Here is a 21,277-nt window from a genome sequence, read left to right as displayed (position 1 = left end):
ATACTCAGGAAACCTTGTTTGAAGGGGCAGAAATTAAAGATATTTATTCTGTAAAGTTCTAATGACTTATGATATTTACTACACACATTTTAGATTTCTTATCATCTTTTCTCTTGTTTTACTTTGACTTGTTATTCTAGGGCATTTTTTCAGTTTTGACTTCAACATTACTGATTTCCTTTTCTCCAATGCAAATTATGTCATATATTGGTTCCTATATTTTGATATTTATAGAATCTCATTAGCAGAATAATGTTTATAAGGTATCATCCAGATACCTTATAAACATAAACTCAACATACACACACACACACTATTCTTTCATTTCTATTGGAAAGATAAAGGTAAAAACATGCCATATAAATTAATTTGCAGAATTATTGTAATGTTAATATATCTGGGCCATTGTCTAGACTAATTTAAGAAATTGAGGAGGAGAAAAGGAAATTTAAATTAGCCAGAATAACAGAAATGTGACAATAATGATTATGTCCAGTTTGATTAAATCTTGAAAAATTCAACTTAGTTTGCTAGTTTGTTAGATTTATTACTAAGTTATACAATGCAGTAAAGGGTATTAGAAAATAACTTAATTCTGTCATATGCCTAATTATATTAGCTACTTTTATCCACTATATAATGATTAATATTCACTGGTAGTTGTTTTAGATTAATGATAAGTGAATTTATTTCTGTTCAACATAATCAGTGCTATACAACGCATAACATTTATCTTAACATTTGAATCATATTAATAGTTATCAATGGATTTAATAGTATTTTCCTTATAATAATCAGAACATGGAAAAGCGCCTTCCTTGCTTATGGGAAAGCATTGTCAGACCAACAGCTTGTCATTAACAATGTTAAATATATACTATATTAATATATATAGCAAATGGTTTACATGATAAAATTTTTTTATTTGGAGCAACATAGTGTTTGCCATTTGAATGATATTAAAAGATTAAAAAATTCTAAAAATAAGCAGTATAAAAAAGTTTTGTAGTTGAGAAAAATGCAAAATTTGAAAAATGTTGTTTTAGGCAAAGATTGGGATGAAAAAAAGGATGACAAGATATATAAGCTAAAATCTAGAAATCCCTCAGCAGAGAAAGAGAGGTTCAATATTTAAACAAATCAGGAATAAACACAACTTGTCACAAACAAATGACAAAGATAGAATTCAGCAAAAATTTTTCATCATGTCTGAAAAAATAATAAAAACAATCTAATAATTTAAGAGCATACTTCAGTTCTTCTTAAGATTTAGTCAAATATATATGGTTTTAAGTATCTTCTTGGTTTTATATTCAGAAGCATTTCCCTTATATAAAACATGCTTGTTTGTGCATATAAATATATATTTTTAAGAAGTTATGGCAATGTGTTCAAATATCGAACAGTAAATGTATACATATATTTCATAAAGAATTGCACTGAGAGATTTAAATTACTCTAAAATCATCATGCTTACTGAAAGTATTGGGCATTTAAGTCAATCTGTAATTTTTTATGTTAATATAATTAGTATAGAAAGTTTTTAGGTGCAATGAACCTTTGTATTGCAGAGCACTATAATATAATAAGATTTCTTTTCACCTATGTATTTAACATCATGTGCATGAGTTATATATTTAATGGCATGTGCATATCAGTTTTGCCATCTATTTGAAAAATAATTATGCATTTAGGTGACATATTTGCCAATATTCTTTTCATTCTGGCATTTCTAATCATTCTGGAGTTTTTATTGTATAAAAATTATTTTTCTTTCACGTTGTGGATTCTATTCAAATGGTATCTTGATCTACATTATTAACAATAATGAGCATTTATGGAGATATCACTCATACATGAAATAAAATAGATTATTTTAGTCTTGCCATATCAGCACTGGTACTTATTCAAAACCATTATGCTTTTTCCTCCTGTTAAAATTGATTACTTTGAAATTGAGTATTTAAAGACTTAAAGAGGAAGGGCAGTAATATTCTTGATTATGCCATGGGGTGAGGGATTCAGCCCTGAAGGAAAATATTGAAGTTTCTCTAGGGTTAATATCTCATCATGGAAAATAAAAACACTTGAAATTTTTGGACCAGGATGCAGAGAAACACAAAACATTTGCCAAAGATATAAGCAAAGCTTATTACAAGGTTGGGTTCATCGATAGTACTCACATTAATTTCCACTGCAGAAAATAAGAGTGTCTTGAGAGCAAGGGCAAAGTTGCCTTATAAGGACTTTTTCTTTTATTGTGTGAAAACTGCTTCAATACTCAAAGCTTAAGGGCATTTTGCTCCGGCATCACTTTGAAAATGCTTCCTTCTGCTTCAGTTACCAGAAGATGCCTAAGCTGATCTTAAATGTGTTTACAGACATTGTTCTTATGTTCACAATTTATCAAATGCTTTTGGTGCACTGCTAGAGATCTAGGCAACATTCAGTGCAAAGGACCATGAAACTGCTCTTTCCCTAAGCTAAAGTTTTATAATAGCTTCATTATCTTTATCTAATGTTTGTGTAACAAATGAACCCCTAAAACTAAAACCATAAAATAGCATGATTGATCATTCGAATTAAGGAGTTACTATACCAGAGACTATAGATCCAAATGAAGATTGCAGTTTTACCAAAAACTCCTAAAAAATTTTTGAAGTGATCTTCAGATCACGTCAAATATCCTTTATCCATCTTTATTGGTGGTAAATTTTGCTTTTGGAAACAGTTGCACTAAATTAGGGGTCACACTAGTGAATAAGTAAACAATTAAACTAAATAATTACATTTCAGTGAAAAAAATAGATTATAAGCTAAGAGGTGTATTTCCATATCTGTTGAGGTCTGTCTTCTGCCGCTGAAGAGAGTAAGTACAATTTAGATGACCCTGAGCACCAAACAACTCAACTGTGTAAAAATAGGGCACACTCCCTGGAACTTGATAATACGAGTCATAATACAAATGAGACCTGGCTCATAAAGACCCAAAAGGAAATCAAAGGTTAGTCACAGCCCTATGTTTGTTGACAAATAATGTGTAAACCTTCTATTAAAAATTCTCAGTGAGTAGTTGTATTGAAATGAATTGGATTGAGACAAAACAGAGTGTTTTCTCTCCAGAGAGAAAATTAGTGAGTATTGATTGACTTTCTCCTTGAATTATTTTCTATTAAGAAATGTATAGAAAAATAAGATAAATTATCTCTTTTTGCTTATAAAATATTGTATTGGAACTCCTCATCCAGATGAATACTAAGGGGATCTTTCATAATTCTTAAGATAAAGATTATTCTCACTCTCTAGGTTTCCATGGTATTCATTTGGGTCTATTTATCTCATTAGAGTACCCTTCTTGTTTTTACCCAAAGTCCGTATCATAAATGATTCTTAGATGTTCTGTGAAGAATACCACAAGATGGCAGTATTTCGGAAATGCATCCTTGGAGAGATCACTTCTGTATCCTATCTAAAATAATATAATAACTTTGGTTGTATTTTTAGTGACTAAAAATATTTAGTTGTCACTTCAAGTGATTAAGAATTAATGGTACTATAAAGTCTGTTTAGTAATAAGTAAGTTGTTTCCTTTAAGTAATATAACTATCAGTTTGATTGTTCCAAAACATTAGTAAGTTTCATCAACATATAAATGAGCTGAAGCTAAAGAATTGTCAGTAGATTCGTAAATCTCATAATTGCTTACATGTTGGTCTATAACTATAACCACACTTTTAAATTGTTTGAAAAAAACTCATCCTAAAAGACATCAATTATATTTTATTTCTGCATGATTGTTTAATAACCAGTTTTAGAACAAGAATTAGAAATTAGCAATTACACATATTAAGTACATCATTTATATTTTTCAAAACAGTTCAGATTTGGGTATCATCGAGCTTCTCAATTTTAATTACTCTCATAAAACTCCAAAATGTTGCTTGTAAAAGAGAATATGGTTTTAACCAAAGAAAATGCTTTCATTTCAAATTTATAAGTATGTAAAATGCAGAGGGTAGAAGCCAGAAGGGTAGCAAACAGCTTTGAAATAAAAAGTGTTATTCCCTTAATGCCTAATTTTAATTTCCAATTATCTGCTCAAAATTTTTAGAAAAAAAATATTGCTACAGAATAGTCTAATAGTTGGTAGAGCTACATCTGGGTGATGCTAACTATTTTTCTGGTGCCAAGACTTCTAGCTATTGAAAAGTTACAAAAACTCATGGAAATACAATCTCAATATTTTAAATATTGTAAAAGTAGTACCTGTTTCTTAATAACCATCAATATTTAATAGAATATTTCATAATGCAGAACTTGACTTAGGGAGAAAACAAACCCCCAAATTTCTATTTGTCAGTGAAAGCTATATTTTAACCAAAGAAAACAGAAGATATAAAAATGTATTTTCTAAGATAGTATTGCCACTGAGTTATAACAACTTGAATAATTTCCATTGAATAAACTGTAAACTATTTTGTGATGTCTTGCCAGAGGGAGGTTGTAGTGTGATTTTTGTTTAGTTTCAATTACTTTACCTCTCTGTTTGCATGAGTTATAATTATCGATATAAATACATATTAAAAGTTTCCATTTTCAGTACAGCTGTGTAATCTGCTGCAATGTTACCCAAGTACAGAGTTTGCATGCTTGCTAGGGTTTTGTTCCATGATATGATGCGATAACCTCTCTACTGTCCCTTATTTATCCCAGCAATCATCCCTTGTGCTAAAATTGGTTGTATAATATAAATACCTTGAGTTTTGTATTCAGAAAATGTTAGTTAAAAGTTTACCCCTCTGAGTAAGATACAATTAAACTACAAACATCTGGGAAGACACAATCAGAAAAGAAAAAGTTTAATAGTACAAGATAGACTATATCATGTACAGTGCGTCATACTCATTGGTGCAGATGTTACTCATTAAGCAGATGTCATACTTAACATATGTGATTTTTCCCCACCCTAAAAAAACTAGTAGTTATCCATCACAAAAGATATACACAGAATAGATTAGATCCTTAGAACAAAGAGCTGAATATCTTGAATAAAGACATTAGACATTTTTAGTACATATCAAAGAGAAGCAAACATTCTGCCATTCTTTCAGTATTTTATTATTAAAATTTAACAAGCATGAAGAAGTTTGAAGACATTTTGAGAATTTTGTATTGATAATTAAACACTCAGTTTTTAGACTTGACAATTAAATTTTTCTACATATTATGCATCTTTCCACCTTTCCATTGCTGTAATGATCAGTCAATATACCTTATTGTGTATTTCAAATTAAGTTGTTGATACCCATATACTTTCTTCCAAATATTTAAGCATGCGTATTATCAACTAATGTTTAATATTTGTAAACTCTTTAGGTAAAATTTATATACAACTGAATGCACAGATCTTAATTTTAGATGTCTCAGATATTTTGGCCAATCCATACACCTGTGAAATCCAAACATTTAACAAAATGTAAAATGTTACCATCGCCTGAGAAATTTCCCCCTTGTTCTTTCAAAGTCAATACACATACTCACCACCCCAAGAACAATGTTGATTCTTTTGAATTTTTTCTACAATAAATCAATTTTGCTTTTCCCAGAAACTGAGAAAAATAGAAATAAACATTATGTGTTATTCTATATAATGATTTTTCACTCAACATAATATTTTTGAAATTAATATTTGTTGCTGCCTAAATAAATATTTTATTTTTTATTGTATAATAGTATTCCATTGTATGAATATGCAGCAGATTTTTAAAAATCTATTTCCACATTGAATGACTTTCTGCTGTTTCCAGTTTAGAATGAAGCAATTATGAATAAATTTGCTTTGTTTTTTCACATTTTTTAAACTTTTTATTCCCCTGAGTAAATATCAGGAAGTGAAATTGTCAGGAAGAGGTATGTTAAGGTTATAAGAAACTACCAGGCTTTTCACCAAAGGTTAAGGTGCTGAATTCAGGTCCAGCTAAGATGTCATAGATTCATTTCTCCCTGTTCCTCCCCATTAAGTACAACATAAAACCTGTGAAAAATGCAAGAAGTAACCAAAAGAACTCTGCAAGGTGGTAAGGGAAAGGCAAACTGGTTTGGAATACCAAGACTGAAGAAACAACACAGTGGCAGGATATTGTATGTGTCTCCACTAATAGAAGAGGAAGACTAGGTCTGGCATTTCCCAGTCCCCAGCCTAGGAAGAGCAGGCAGTACAGATTACCTCATTCTTTCCTCTTACCCAGTGAAAGTCATCTGACAACAAACAGTCTTGTATCACCGTTAAGGAAAATCAAAACCTTATTACCAACAAGCAACCATAGGAAGTACTCTCTTTTCCTGCTAGATCTGAGCCTCCCCTCCTTCCCAGCCACCCTTCCCCCATGCCCTTCCCTCATTAAGAGATACCACAGCAGCCAGGCAGCAGAGTAAAAAAAGACTAGACCAAAGCAACTGGAGAAATATGCTGGATCCATAGATTGGAACACTATGATTCTGATGTTGATTCTTTTAGGCATAATTAATGGATTCAATGCCATCTCAATCCAAATTCCAGCAAGTTAAAGTATAGATATTGACAAACTGATTCTAAACAAGATTCTAAACTGAAAAAAATGCTTATGTATGTACAACAAAATGAATATATATATATATATCTTATGTGTCTCATAAAAAGCTCAAATACACCATAGACCTAAATATAAAATGAAAACCACAAAAACTTCTGGAAGGTGACATCGGAGTAAATCTCAGTGACATTGTGTTTGGTGATACCTTTTTAGATATAACACCAGAAACACTATCCACGAAAGGAAAAATTGATGTTAGACTTCATTAAAATTTTTTTTTTAAAATTTGTTCTGCAAAAGACATTATTAAGAGATTGAAAAAACAAGCCAAAGACTGCAAGAAAATCTTTGCAAAACACATATATGATAACGGCCTGGCATCAAAAACATACAAAGACCTCCAAACTCAACAATGAGAAACAAGCAATCCAATTTAAATCTGTTTAATTGTCTAAACAGATACGTCATCAAAGAAGATATCAGTTTTGTTCTGGGATTGCAGATTAAAACAGCAATGCCATAATAACCTACTAGAATGGTGGCTGGACTGGAGAGAGTGTGGGATGGAGGGGTTGGAAGTGTGGCCGTAAAGGCAGCATAAGGAAACCTTGTGGGTATGTGAATATTCCGTATTTTGACTGTATCAATGCCAATATACTAATTGTGAGCATGTACTATAGTTGTAAAATATGTTACCAATGAAAAAACTGGTTAAAGTGTTCATAGGATCTCTGTATGTATTTTTTACTTACAACTATATGTAAATGTATAATTTTATAATTAAATATGTATTTATTTTTAAACATATGGATCACAGTAATTCAGAACAATTTTTAAAAGACCTTTCCTTTTCCATTTGAATTGTTTTGATTGATTTAGTAAAAATCAAATAAGTGTAGGTCTATTTCTAGTCTTTTTCTTCCATTGATCTATTTGTTGATCTCGTGCAAGTAACACACTCATTATGCTAAATGTATAATAATTCTTGATGTCTGGTAGTGCAAGTCCTGCAAATTTATTCTTCTTTATAAAGCTGGATTTGGCCTTTCTAAGTTCTCTGCATTTCCATATTTTAAGGGGGGAATATCAATTTATTAAAACAAAACTAGTGTTATAATGCCTGAGACTACTTATAGATCAATTTGGGAGAAATGGCATCTTAAAAATTAAATCTTCCAATCCATAAATATGAAATTATTATCAATAATGATTAATTTCTCTCCACAGGGCTTTGTATCATTCAGCATAGTAGTTTTACTCCAATTTATTCCTAAATTTATTTTCTGGAGCTACTGTGAATTACTTTTTTATTTTCAAATTGTTCATGCTACTATATAAGAATTTACCTAATCTAAAACTTTGTCATATTTACTTATTATTCATTTAGAGTAGTTCTTCTTTAGGTCACTTAAGATTTTCTATGAAAGCAATTATGTCATCTGCAATCATCCACTGCTGTCAAGGCTAGGACCTTCAGTAAAATGTTGAATAGCAATGGTAAAAAACAGACATCTTTCTCCTGTTCTGGAGAGTGCGGGGAAATATTTATTACTTTGTCACTAAGTATAATTTTATTTTTATAAATTCCAAATAACATGTTTAATTGTCTTCAATAGTTTTAGTATATTTTCTTATATACTTAATTTTCTGAATATTTTAACCTAAACTGATGTTGGATTTTTTTCAAGTGATTTTGCTTCATTTATTAAATGATTGTACAGCTTTTCATCTTTATTCTGTGTTTCTGGTACTTAAGTAGGTTTACTTTTTAATTTAAAATTGTTTTTATGTTCTTGGAAGAAATTTCTTTCTGTCATGGTCTATAATTATTTTTATATATTATATACTGTAAAATTATTGTTTTAAATATTTTGATAAAATTTTTCTATGTTCACGATAGATACTAGTCCCTAATTTTCCTCTTCATTTGTAATATCTTTGTGAGTTAGTATTAGGTATATGGTATCTTCAAAATAAGTTTAATGATACTTACTCCTCTTTTATTTTTAAAATACATGTGTCTTTTTATTTATTTATTAAATATTTGATACACTTTACAAATTGTTGTAAATTGTTGTTTCCCTCTTTTCAAAAATCATTGTTTTGCATTGTGTCTAATGAACAGTGTCTGAAAACCTTTATTTCATGTGTTTACGCCCGTATTTTTTGTTGTTTCAGTCAGGATTGTAAATTCCGTCCTTAATACTTCACTTTGTCAGGAGCAGATATCCTTGTTTGCATTTTTTTCTCTTTTAATCAGCTAATAGGTTTTGTTTTTTCTGTGCTTTTCCCAACTAGCTAGTAGATTTTTCCCCCCTTTCTGATAAAGCTAGAAATAAAGCCTGGAGCTAAAGCTTACATGAGCATACTGTTAGTGCATGAGACTTCAATTTAGGGAAATCTTGTATAAAAGAAATAAGGAAGTGAGGAAGAAGTGGAGCAAAAACTAATTCATGGAAGTATCTTGCATAGTTTGCCAAAGATTTTCTCTGGTTGCTCAGACACATGAGGTATCTCTATAGAGGCTATAAGTAAACACTTTCTTACTAGTGGTCCATCAAAGAGAAAAAAGGTGAATGCTTTATAAGATAGCTCTCTCTAATATCCTGTAACCTTATGGCCAAGTCTACTCCTCAAAATATTATTCCTTCTGTGCTGATGTTGTAGTATTCAGTGGTGTCATGTAACTGCTGAGGAAACTGCAACCTTAGTGGACCCAGTTGGACCAGAACCGGGTTGCTGGAGTTGCAGAATGTGTGATTGAGGTTAAACCATAGCCTCTCCCTTGCCTCCAGGTACAGCTGAGACAATCATAAACAGAAGGATATAAAGTCAGTGCAATGGGGATCTAGGACCCCATAAGTGATGTAAGTCTCTGTGACAGCAGCTCTGGCCAATAAAATAGGCAAGGAGTTTAGGCCCCTTGGTCTGATGTGATGAAACAGATCTGGAGTGGCAGATAAAATGAATCTGCTGCAGTACTTGAATGACTCCTCCCTTAAACTTTAGAAAAAATAAAAGGTAAGAAGAATTTGGAAGTATTAATTAGATATGTAAATCAATGGAAGTAAAAAATTATTTTAATTTGCAGATACTGCTCCTATCATTTATATAGGTATATATCTGCATATATATATGACTTTTCATTCTTAAGATTTTTTAATTCTCTCAGAGAAATTAGAATATATATAGAGATATAGATACATAGATATAATGTTTTCATAAGTAGTTCCTGCCATTTATTACAAAGTAAATTTCTAAATCTGTTGATCGGCTTTAATTTGTTTTTTTTGTCTGCCTTTCAGCACTTGTTTTATCTACCTTGGGTCTAGATGCCATTCCTTTTGACAGTAAGTGTATAAAAAACCACACACACCAAGCTGCTATGAGCTATAAAATTTGGAAAGAGCTAACATGTGTGTTGTGTCTAGGAGTAAATATTTGCTATTGATTCCCTTTAATGGCCACCTAGAGGTCCCATCAAAGATATATGTAATAGCAAATATGGGGTTGCCAGATAATCAACCCTGGAATTCTGAATAGAATGGAAGAATCAGTCTCGACTAGGAAATAAAGATGGATTCTTATAATTATTTCTTGTTAGATCTGTTTAGTCACCCTACCTCTGGAAAATAAATAGGCTTCTATGTAGAAAGATACATAAAAATTGAAAAGTGAGATTTAAAAGTTAAGAGGTGCTCTTATGTAAAATTTGTTTTTGAGTATTATTTCATAAAAATAATTTATAAATAAAGAAAACAATATTTTACTTAAATATAATTTCAAATTGGAGTTTGAGAAGATAAACAATGGAAATTATTTAAAAGATCATATCCTAGGTTTAAATAGATGGAGGAGACAGATATTCAGTATCTTATTAGGAGAAAACAGTCATAGCAAAAAATTATAATCAGTTGAATAGAAGATAAAAAAATGTGAGCTCTAAGATTAATTCTAAATATATGCCTAACAATGGAAATGTTATACTTTCATATTGTGAAAGTGAAATATGACCCTTAACAAAACCTAACTTGGAAAATAGTTACTTTAAGTATCTAACTTCTGGTCTGATATTTCTTGAAAAATAAGACTTATTTCATTGTCATTAAAGGAAGCTAGTAACTAAATTAAGCTCTTGATTAGAAAACATAAGTGCAGAAAAATTAAGTGTTAATTTAACATTTATACAATTATTGAAAAAATAGATTCAAATATTGATGCTTTTGACTCAATATCTAGCTCAAGTATTATTTCCTACATGAAACCTATTTTTACTTCCCAAATTAGACATTTATTCTTGCTCTTCAATGCTCATTTAATTGTTACACATTTATGAAATTATCTTTTTTTTTTTGAGACATTGTCTTGCTGTGTCACCCAGGCTGTAGTGCAGTGACACAATCGTACCTCACTGTAGCCTAGATCTCCAGGCTCAAGTGGTCCTCCCAGCTCAGCCCCGAATGAAATTATCTTTCATTAATCTTTCCACAACAAATAATAAGCTCCACATCAGGATAAAAGTTGACAAATATTTTGAATGTTTACTCTATGCCAGGGAGATTACTAGCCACTCTGATTTTAAAAAGACACAGCCATTTCCTTAATAGAATTTCCATCCCTGTCATTAAAAAAAAAGTGAATTAAGTAAATAACAAACATTAAAATAGGTGAAAACAAAATGGGTTATATTTTCCTACATAAAAGTCACTTGACTTTTCACAGATCGGTTATTTGACAATTTTAAATTAGTAAAATAAAATGGGAAGTAATATATATCACTACGATAAACTATGTCTCTCTTCAGTAAATGTCAATTGAAATGGCAAAAGGCACAATTGCTTTAATGGTGTATATCAGTATTTATTTGAGCAAATTCTTTGTTAAAGCTATGTGTTTTATGCACATGTGCATGTGCACACATGATATTCATGAAAATTTACTTTTCTTTTACAAAATGAAAACCATTTCGCTCACATGAAGATTAACAAACAGAACCCAACTAGCAATTCATCATGCCCCCTTCTACTGACTCACCACTCCAACAGTAACTACTATTCCAACCCGTAATGCTGTAAATTATTTTTGCTTGTTTTTGAAGATTATATATAGAAAACCATATGTGATATACACTTGTGTCTGGCTTCTTTCAGTCAACACTACTTTTGTGAATTTCAGTCTCTGTATTAGTCTATTTTCACACAGCAGTAAAGAACTGCCTAAGACTGGGTAATTTATGAAGAAAAGAGGTTTAATTGACTCACAGTTCTCCAGACTGAACAGGAAGCATCACTGGGAGGCCTCAGGAAACTTACGATCATGGTAGAAAGTGAAGGGGAAGCAAAGCTTATCTTCTCATGGCGGCAAGAAAGAGAGAGAAAACAATGGGGAGTGCCACACACATTAAGAAAAAACAGATCTTGATAAAACTCCCTCACTATCACAAGAACAACAAGAGGAAATTCTGCCCCCAATTCAGTCACCTCCCACCAGACCCCTCCTCCAATGCATGGGGATTGCCATTCAAGATGAGATTGGGTGGGGGCTCAGAGCCAAACCACATCAGACATAAAAGCATGTTCAATTTGTTTCATTGCATTATTCTCCAGTATTCCATGATCTGAAATATACCACACTGTAATAATCCATTCGCCTAGTGGTGAAGATTTGAATTGTACCCAATATTCAGCTATTAAGAAAATTGCTGATATTAGCATATATGTTAGTGAATATGTCTTTATATTGGGTACATAACTAGAAGAATTACTGGGTTCTTATAAATGACTCAAAGTTAAAAGTAATACTCTCAGGTTTGGGATGCTAAATTATAAGATATTAAGGCCAAGAAAAATGATCAATCCAACACACATACAGACAATTAATGAGAACAAGATCAACATTTATTTTTCTTCAACCAGCTAAGTAGGTTTTGAGCTAGTGGAAAGAGAAAAATGCTATAGGGGCCTACTATCTTGTCAGAAACAGTCTGTCACTGCTTGAGCCATTGCTATGTCAAGAAGTGTGACCTCTGTTAGCAAGATGTTCTTCCTATGACTTGCACAAAGATGTCGAAGTATCCTAATGATGTGTCGTCTCAGTCTGAAAACGTTTTTCAGTATTCTTCATCAGGAATGCTCCATAAGTATTGATCAATGACAGTTTGGTTGGATCGTCCTTAATGCTAAAACTTGCACTTTGAGCAGCCAAGTGTCTAAGCACAAAGCTTTATCAATGTTCAGTGCCATTCCAAGATTTCTTTCCAAAGCAATCATCTTGTTTACATTACTTATTTTTAAGGTAAAAACTTCTTTTTAATTTTTTAAAACTTTTCTCAAAACAACATGTTCCCACACAAGCTTCACAGAGATATGTTTATACTATTTCTTAAAAACACGCTTACAATTTGGTAAGGGTAAAATGAAAACACTTTCAACACAAGTTTATTTGGATAGAGGAGGGGATAATTTCTTTTTAGATTCATATGCGAGTCATGAGCTTCACAACCAATTTCTGGGAAGTTTCATCTATATTTTCTTGATTCTCACATGTCCACATGATGATTCCATATCTTGGTCACTATTTAAAAGTTTAGTATGCCTTTCTTAGTAATTTAGGAGTAATAAATTTCTGTTGTATATGTATTATCTACATAATTTTCATATTAGTTGCATTTCCTGGATTTCCAGGGACACAGAGATGTACCTTTTACAGTAATTACACCAGTGCTTCTTAAAACGTGTACCTATAAGCCGTATGTTGTGCAGAGTCTGGAAGGATGTTATAATATTCAAAGTATTTCTGATTTTTAAAAAATGTTTTTACATGGACCAGGTTATATAATCGGGATAATTTTAGCTCAAGTATCAGTTTGGTTCAGATTGCCCATATTTTTGAGAGTTATATTATTATTGCCATTTTCTTGATGTGTTGGGTATTCTGCCCCTTCTTAATGCTGAATCCTCTACAACTGACCAGCCTAAGTTTGGTTTTGTTATTTATTCATTAAATAAATTTGCAAGTTTATACGTGATGAGTGAAATATAGTCAAGTAATTATACCTTTTTTAATTATTCATTAGTGAACATACATCTAGGCTATACCAAGTTTGCTTTCTGCAACATTTACTTCTGAGCGTAATATCTAACATCCCTCCTCAAAATCTATAGTGCTATTCTCAGGTTTCATAAAGTAATACCTTGCTCCTAACATTTGCCAAAGTTTTCCAAAACTCTGTCATCGATTTTTGTTGAGGTTTTTTTTTTTTAATATTATATAGTCGTTATTTGAAGACTTGAAACAAATATCATAAATATTATTGGCCTTAAAATAGATTAAAGAGTAGAGGAATATTATGGTAGTCTTGAGCAAAGTATAAGTTATGAGCTTCATAATTGGATGCATTAATCAAATATTTTCATAATGTGTTCTTATGACAGGGTAGAATGGCTTTAGTGTTAATACTATATTTTCCATGGCATGATCTGTTTTTCTACAGCTACTCAGCTTACTCAGCTTATTCAGGGACTTCTTTGGCTATTACTTCCCCAGATATCACACATAATTTTTGTCTTTTGCCACAATTTATACATATATTTAGAATTATGCCTACTTTTCCTAATTTTTAAGGTGGATCTTTTCTAGGAGAAAAGTGGGGAATAATATTGTAGAAGGTAAATTTATCTTTTTATATATATTCTTATTCACTTGACATCTCACAGTTCTTATATCAATTTTCCATTAATTATTTTGAAACTTTTTTCTTTATATCTGTTTTTAGTAGTCTATCCCTCTTTTCTATCTTTTTCTTTGTAGTTAGAGGATACATGTTACTTCTACCTGATATTATATTTCTGCCAAAATCTGAATTACCATAGCTTTGAAATAAATCCCTCGATCTGACTGGAGACCTCCACTTTCATCAAATGCTGACCTCCAAATTATTAATTCCTTTGAAGTGGATTTGGAATAATTATTATACACTAGGTATTGCATCCCTACTTCTGAGGACATGCCCACTATACTTAAGCAATTTTATCTTCATTTTGAATGTGATAAGAGTCCTTGTTACATTTTTAATATTCATCTTTATTAATTTTAGCTTGAATATACACATAGGGTACTCTGTATGTATCAGAGACAGATTCTATGTTTATTCAATTTAAAAAAGCAAATAATAAAAATGTGTTTTCTTAGATCCCTATTCTTATCCCTAGGGTGACTTACTGAAAACCAAGTCAAATATCTTATACAAAGTCTGCAACACAGGCACTGAACAGAGGAAAATGAATTTTCTCTGCTTATTTACAGGAGAAAGAGGTAGCTGCCTCCCATTCCCTTCCCAAAAGGAGAAAGCAAAACCTTTACTTTTGGAAACGTTGGAAAGATAGAACGGAAAGGATCCTGGGTTCTCACTCTAATCTTTGGGAAACTAAATACATCTCACAAAGAGTAAGAAAAACCTTAGCATATGCAGTTTTTAACATCTAGAGATGCCTTCTAGGTCTTGCACTCATTTTGCCTTGAAATGGAAACACATACGTCTGGAGTTAAATAAATCTCCCAAGTTCTCTGCCTATCTATGCAGTTGTAAATTAACTTCCTAAGGCTTGATCTTAAGAATGTAATTATATTTTGTGTCAATTTTACTGATATTTGTACTACACACTATCCTCTCTATTTCATAGGCTGGCAAGTATTAGCTTTTTTTCTTAACTATTTCTTGTTTTCTCCCTTGATCATAATATTATCAATAAAATATTCTACTGTTATTTCTTCCTTTAAAGTCTGATTTAAATTCTGTCTATATAGATCATTTGCTATTACCAGACTATAAGGTAACCTAGTAATTGTGTTAAAGGCCCCTTTCTTTGTGAAGGTCACGTAGAGAAGACTTTGCTATGCTACTAGTAATGCAAACTCTATATTAAATTATTAACATGCATTTTTAGGGGCTGTTTGAAATCTCATGTGTTAGTTTTTGCTGTGAAGCAGCCCTGCAATTTTAGTGACATTTTCTATTTAAATTCCTAACATCAACAATAAATCTCTATTCTTCCAAGGCTTTCTCGACTGGCCTAATGGAAAGTTACATGGAAATATTATTTGTCTAATAAGGTTTTCTTCTAAAACATATTGTGTTATTTTGTTATACCTTCTAATCCTCCTGTGATATTACATTCACAAGTATTTACAATTTGGTCAATGTTAAGTATTTCAAGATTTCACTTAGTTTTATCTCTTTTATGAGCTCTGTTAAATTGTTTGTTTCCAATTTTCCTGAGTTTTTTTTCTTCAAATGGTATTCATTCCTATTATGCATTCATAAATTGGTGCTTTTTACAATATTATAGTTTCTTAACAGTGATACTAAAAATTGTCTCCATTGTTCCATTTCCTAGTTACTGCTTTTTAGGAAGCCTTATTTTTATGTTTTATTTTTATTCTCAATGACTTGCTTGCTCTGGAATTATTGTTACTTGTATATCTATTCATTATATTACTGTTTGATGTTCTTCTTTATCACTTTATCACTTTAGGACTTATAAGTAACAGTTGTCTAGACAGAATTGTCATCTGATGTGACCAAAATCTGAGACTCCCAGGTATATAGGTCATATATTTCCTAATCTGAGGGTTTATTTAGATGGGTTCTGGTCCTGAACTCTAGAATGAACTGCATTTTTTTCCTCCTTTGTGTTTTTGTTTTGTTCTTGCTATGTTTTAATCTGGGTTTTGGTTACAATCTACAATCCTTGGTTTCCATGCAAGGACTTTTACATTTTTTTTTTTTTTCTGATTATCTGAATCATAGCAGTGTTTTTGTGTTAGTGGCATAAACATTTTTCAATTAGGGCATTTTCTCTTCTGTCCACTGTTATTTACCATTTTTATTACATCTAAATATTATTTTATACTATCTATAGGTAACACACATACTTTGCTTTTAGAAATGCAGCTATAATTTATGAATTTCAAGGTATTTTCCTCTACATTTCTTTTTTTTGCCATTTTATTCATTTTAGTTAATTTTATTTTACATTCAGGGGTATATGTGCAAGTTTGTTACATAGGTATACTTGTGTCATGAGAGTTTGCTGTGCAGATTATTTCATTACCCAGGTATTAAGCCTAGTACCCATTAGTTATTTTTTCTGATCCTCTCCCTCTTCCCACCCTCCACCCTCAACCCTCCAAAAGGCCCCGTTGTGTGTTGTTACTCTCCATGCGTCCATGTGTTCTTATCGTTTAGCTTCCCAACCGGGGCCTCCAGCCACTTCTGCGGATGTTCGGCGATCTACAGAGATTTGAAAACTCCCTGAGATGAAACTCCCAGAGGAAGGAGCGAGCCACCATCTTTGCTGTTTGGGTGACTCAGCAGCTCCAGCCTCGGGGCCCTGGAGAGGCGAAGCCGACCAGGTGGTGGAAACAGTACCCTAGAACGGCACAACAACCCCACAAAAATGTGGCCAGACTGCTTTTTAAGCGGGTCCTCAATCCCATTCCTCATCACTCTGTGGAGCCTCCAAAATTGGGGTCTCTGACTACCCCAACCTGTATTCTCAGCCTGACAGAGGCTTCAGGTCTCCTTGGGACGTAACTCCCAAGAGGAGGGGCAGGCCACCCTCTTTACATTTCTTCATAGACAATGGCTGAACACATATGTGCACACACACATACATACACGTGTGTGTATGAATAAGCATATGTCTTTTATATTTAATTTTAACTGCATAATATTTATCCTGTGCCATATTCTCAGTCATTCAGAAAGCATCTATCCTCATTTTTTTCGGTATGAGCTATAATGCTATGTAACTTAGTTTTGTTTCTTAGTACAGTTCTCATTGCTGTCTTTTTAATTTGTTCTGTTTCTTTTACACACAGAGGTCCTTTATACCTTTCTGGTTGTGACTAGTATATCCATTCCATCTTTCCAATGTGGTTATTAATTCTGTGGCTACTGTTGTGATTATTAATGGTTTTGTTAGGCCCTGGTCATCAGTGTTTCCATTGTTTGAATACATACCTCAATAGAGACCTGATATTATTTTTGTGCATTTAATTTTTAATTATATCCATCATCTCTAGTTTTACTTCTTGATCTGTTAGAAAACCAGTGTCTTCTTTTAAATATTAAGTAGGAGTCATGCAGCTTTGAATTTTCCTGACTCACGGCAGAATCCTTTCCTTAAAATGTATAGGTTTTCCCTAATGTATGCTCTTATTCCTAAGACTTCTGTTTTGGGGACTCCTTTTGCTTTTGATGTCTTCTTTCAAATAATTGCCCTAGCTGCCAGAAACCCATCCTCATCATCCTTTATCCCAGGTAGACAATTCATAGATTTATGATCATATGAGTCATCATTTGGTAGACAGTTAAGTTCTTATATTTCAAGTACATTTCCTGCCCTACCTTCCTGTCTGTCAACACTGTGCCAGGTGTCTAGGTTTAGGTTTAGCAAATCAAAAGGCAGAGAACATAGAAAGATATCACTGATGACAAGCACATATTCATTTAGTGCAATATTCACATTTATTTTCACTCAACAACCTGAAGAAGTGAATTAAGGAGGAGAAGGAACAGAGTATGAGACACTACATCATCAGGAGTGGTCATCCTCTCACTGCCTTTGAATCACAGATACCTTTGAATCACAACAGTAATAACAGTGAACCCCACTACCAAGATTTTCTTTTTCCTGACTGAAAAGGGCATTGAAATAGATTTACGGTTAACATTTTACCATTTGCAGAAAATCTGATTCTTCATGAGAGACAGAGAGAAATTAATGTTTGCTGCTTGATTCTCAATGACAGTAGGACGGACCAGGCTAGTGTTAAAACTTTTACTAAGGGACTAGGGGGTTTTAGGAGCCAGGCATCTTAGCATAGAGCCTTATTACTGCTTTCTCAAGCTTTCTTTCCAGTGTAAACCTCTTGTTTACACCAGGTGAAAACATGTTTTTCACTTTTAAAATCTTCTCAGAAACAACATCTTCAAAAACAAGTTTTAAATAAATGTGTTTATTACATTACCTAAAAACAATGTTTTCACTTTGACAAAGTAAGGTGGAAACACTGCCAAACAAGTTGCACATTTTAGGGCACAGGGAAATGAATCATGCTTCATTCATTTTCATGCAAATTACGCACATTACATGTATACATATGTTTACCTACGGTAAGTAAAATAAGTGGCACACAGTTTCCTAAAGTGGTTATACCAATCTACACAGCCAACTCCGCATATGAGAGATCCAGCTGCTCCATTTTCAAATGAAGACATAGTATTTTTATTTTTCAGCTTATCAGTTGCAATGGTACATGGTGATATTAAATATTTTAATTGCAATATCTTGATTACCAATAATGCTGAATATCTTCCTTTTAGGTTTATTTGTGAAGTGTTTGCTTTGCCGATTTTTCTATTTGGGTTTTGCGTTTGTCTGTTTTGCTTATTGATTGAGGAAGTTCTTTCAATACTGTGGATACAAACTCATTGTAATTCAACTGTTTGTAGAATCTTTTGAAATTATTCAAGTCCTTTCAATAATTTGAGACTCGCTTTATTTCCCAGAAAAAGGACAATTTTGGTAAGTGTTTCTGTGTTCTTGTAAAAGACGTGTTCAGGGTTGTTAGTTTCAGCATTCTAGATATGTAAATAAGGTCTTGTTTTTTACTTTTGTTGTCAAATATTCTATATAATTACTGACTTTTTATTACTTGCTCTATCAGCTAGCAAGTTTCAACATGTTACAGTCTGATACTATACTTGAGCATTTGGTATTTTATTTTCAGATCTTTTTAATCTAATATTTTTCCATTATATTTAAAGCTTATGATTTGTATGTACACGTATGGTTCTACTTTAGTTTTCTGGTCATTCAAATATAAAAATTGTCTTCTATTGGAGTACATGTACTTTCAATGTATATACTGCTATATTTGAGTTTTTGTATGCCATCTCTCATTTATTTTATTTGACCCACATATTAATAATGCCATCTTCCTCTTCTTCAACTAAAACTCTGACATTAGTAAAACCATGTAGGTCATCATATTGCTGTGAAGACTAAATGAAATAAGCATAGGGTATATTTAGCAGACTCTGATTCATTTAGTCTTCATCATAATATTATACATCGTATTACTAATGTTAGAGTTTCAATTGGACAAGATGAAAAAGTTCTAGAGGTAAATGGTGGGGATAGTTGTATAATAATCTGAATGTACTTAATGCCACAGAACTGTATGTATAATATAGTTAAAATGATACATTTCATGTTAATATGTTTTACCATAATAAAAATTTGGAAGTAAGGTGAATAACTAAATAACTAGCCCAGAATCACATACCTTGTGCTGTATTAAAACTGGAATTTAATCTTATGTCTGTCTGACTCAAAAAAGTGCATATTCTTATATGGTGCATTTTGATATCCTTAAAATGGTATTTATGTAAATTATAGCCCCCAATGAAATAGGTTATATTTAGAATGATATAATTTCTACTAAAAAACTGAAAAACAGAAATATTCTGCAAAAGGAGACAATGCTGTTGTGTAATGAAAAACTACCTCAATTGCCATATAATTAAAATCTTGACTAGATATTTGTTCTAGGGAAAATAACTTAATTTTCCAGGGACTCAGATTCTTGATCTATAAAAGTAGGAAAACACTTTTATTAATTAGTAGTTAGATCTTATATAACAGTTAAATTCAACAACTGATGGTTTATATTCACTTAAAGATATATTAACTAGAAAAGCTGACACTAGTAGTTTATTGCTTAAATGTGTAATGATTGGCTATTGTGTTTGTACTGAATTATGTTAACTAATGTTGGGCTCAAAAAACAGTGCCCCAGATTATGACACTTTGGCTTTCTGAGTGCCTTGGATTAAAGAAAATTGAAAGGCATCTGAAATAAGCCTCAAAACCAAGGTCTTTCTACAACCTTTCCCCAGCACCCTGTATCTCTGATCTTCCTTCTTTCCCAAAGTGCTGGAAAGGATTTGCTCTGGAGTGTTCTTAACTGACTAGAGAAGCTTCATTTCAAAAGAAATGCTAGTGTTTTAAAATCCCTTCTTTAGGAATCTCATCAAATAACCAGGAAAGTTTAACCACTAGAAAAGAGGCAAGACTGGGAGACATCACCATGCACAGAAAGAATTTACACCAGTTCTTTTGAGGGCAGCTCTGAGAGATTGCCTTGAAGACTTATCTGAAGCATAGGACAACCTTTGTTCACAGTGAAGTTCCACCGTTTACCACCACCTCCCGTAGAACTCAAAGACACAGGCTATTGTTCTTTGGGTTCATTCAATTCCACCTGAGAATAATTGAATCCTGTAACCCCTCATCTTCCCTTCCCTTATAAAGATGGATATATGAGCATCTAGATCTCATTAAGTTACTAGGTAATTATTTTCTTGAGATTCCCACATGCTTATGCATATTAAATACATTTGGTATGACTTTTTCTCCTATTAATCGGCCTTTTGTCAGGTCAACTTCAGCAAACCTTCAGGAGGCAGAGAGGAAATTTTCCTCTGTCCCTACACTATACTAAACATGTACTTGAAAGGTTCAATTTAAAAAAATAGATGGAGTGCGTTTGAGATTTTTTAGATGCTAAAGGAAAAAACAGTTTTTATTTTTTATTTTTCTATATATTCAGAAATCAAAAGTACATGTAAAAATATT

The sequence above is a fragment of the Trachypithecus francoisi genome, unplaced genomic scaffold (assembly GCF_009764315.1).
Source record: "Trachypithecus francoisi isolate TF-2019V2 unplaced genomic scaffold, Tfra_2.0 Lachesis_group4, whole genome shotgun sequence".
NCBI lineage: Eukaryota > Metazoa > Chordata > Mammalia > Primates > Cercopithecidae > Trachypithecus > Trachypithecus francoisi.
The sequence above is the reverse complement of the archived record's forward strand: the minus strand, read 5'-3'. Positions refer to the sequence as shown.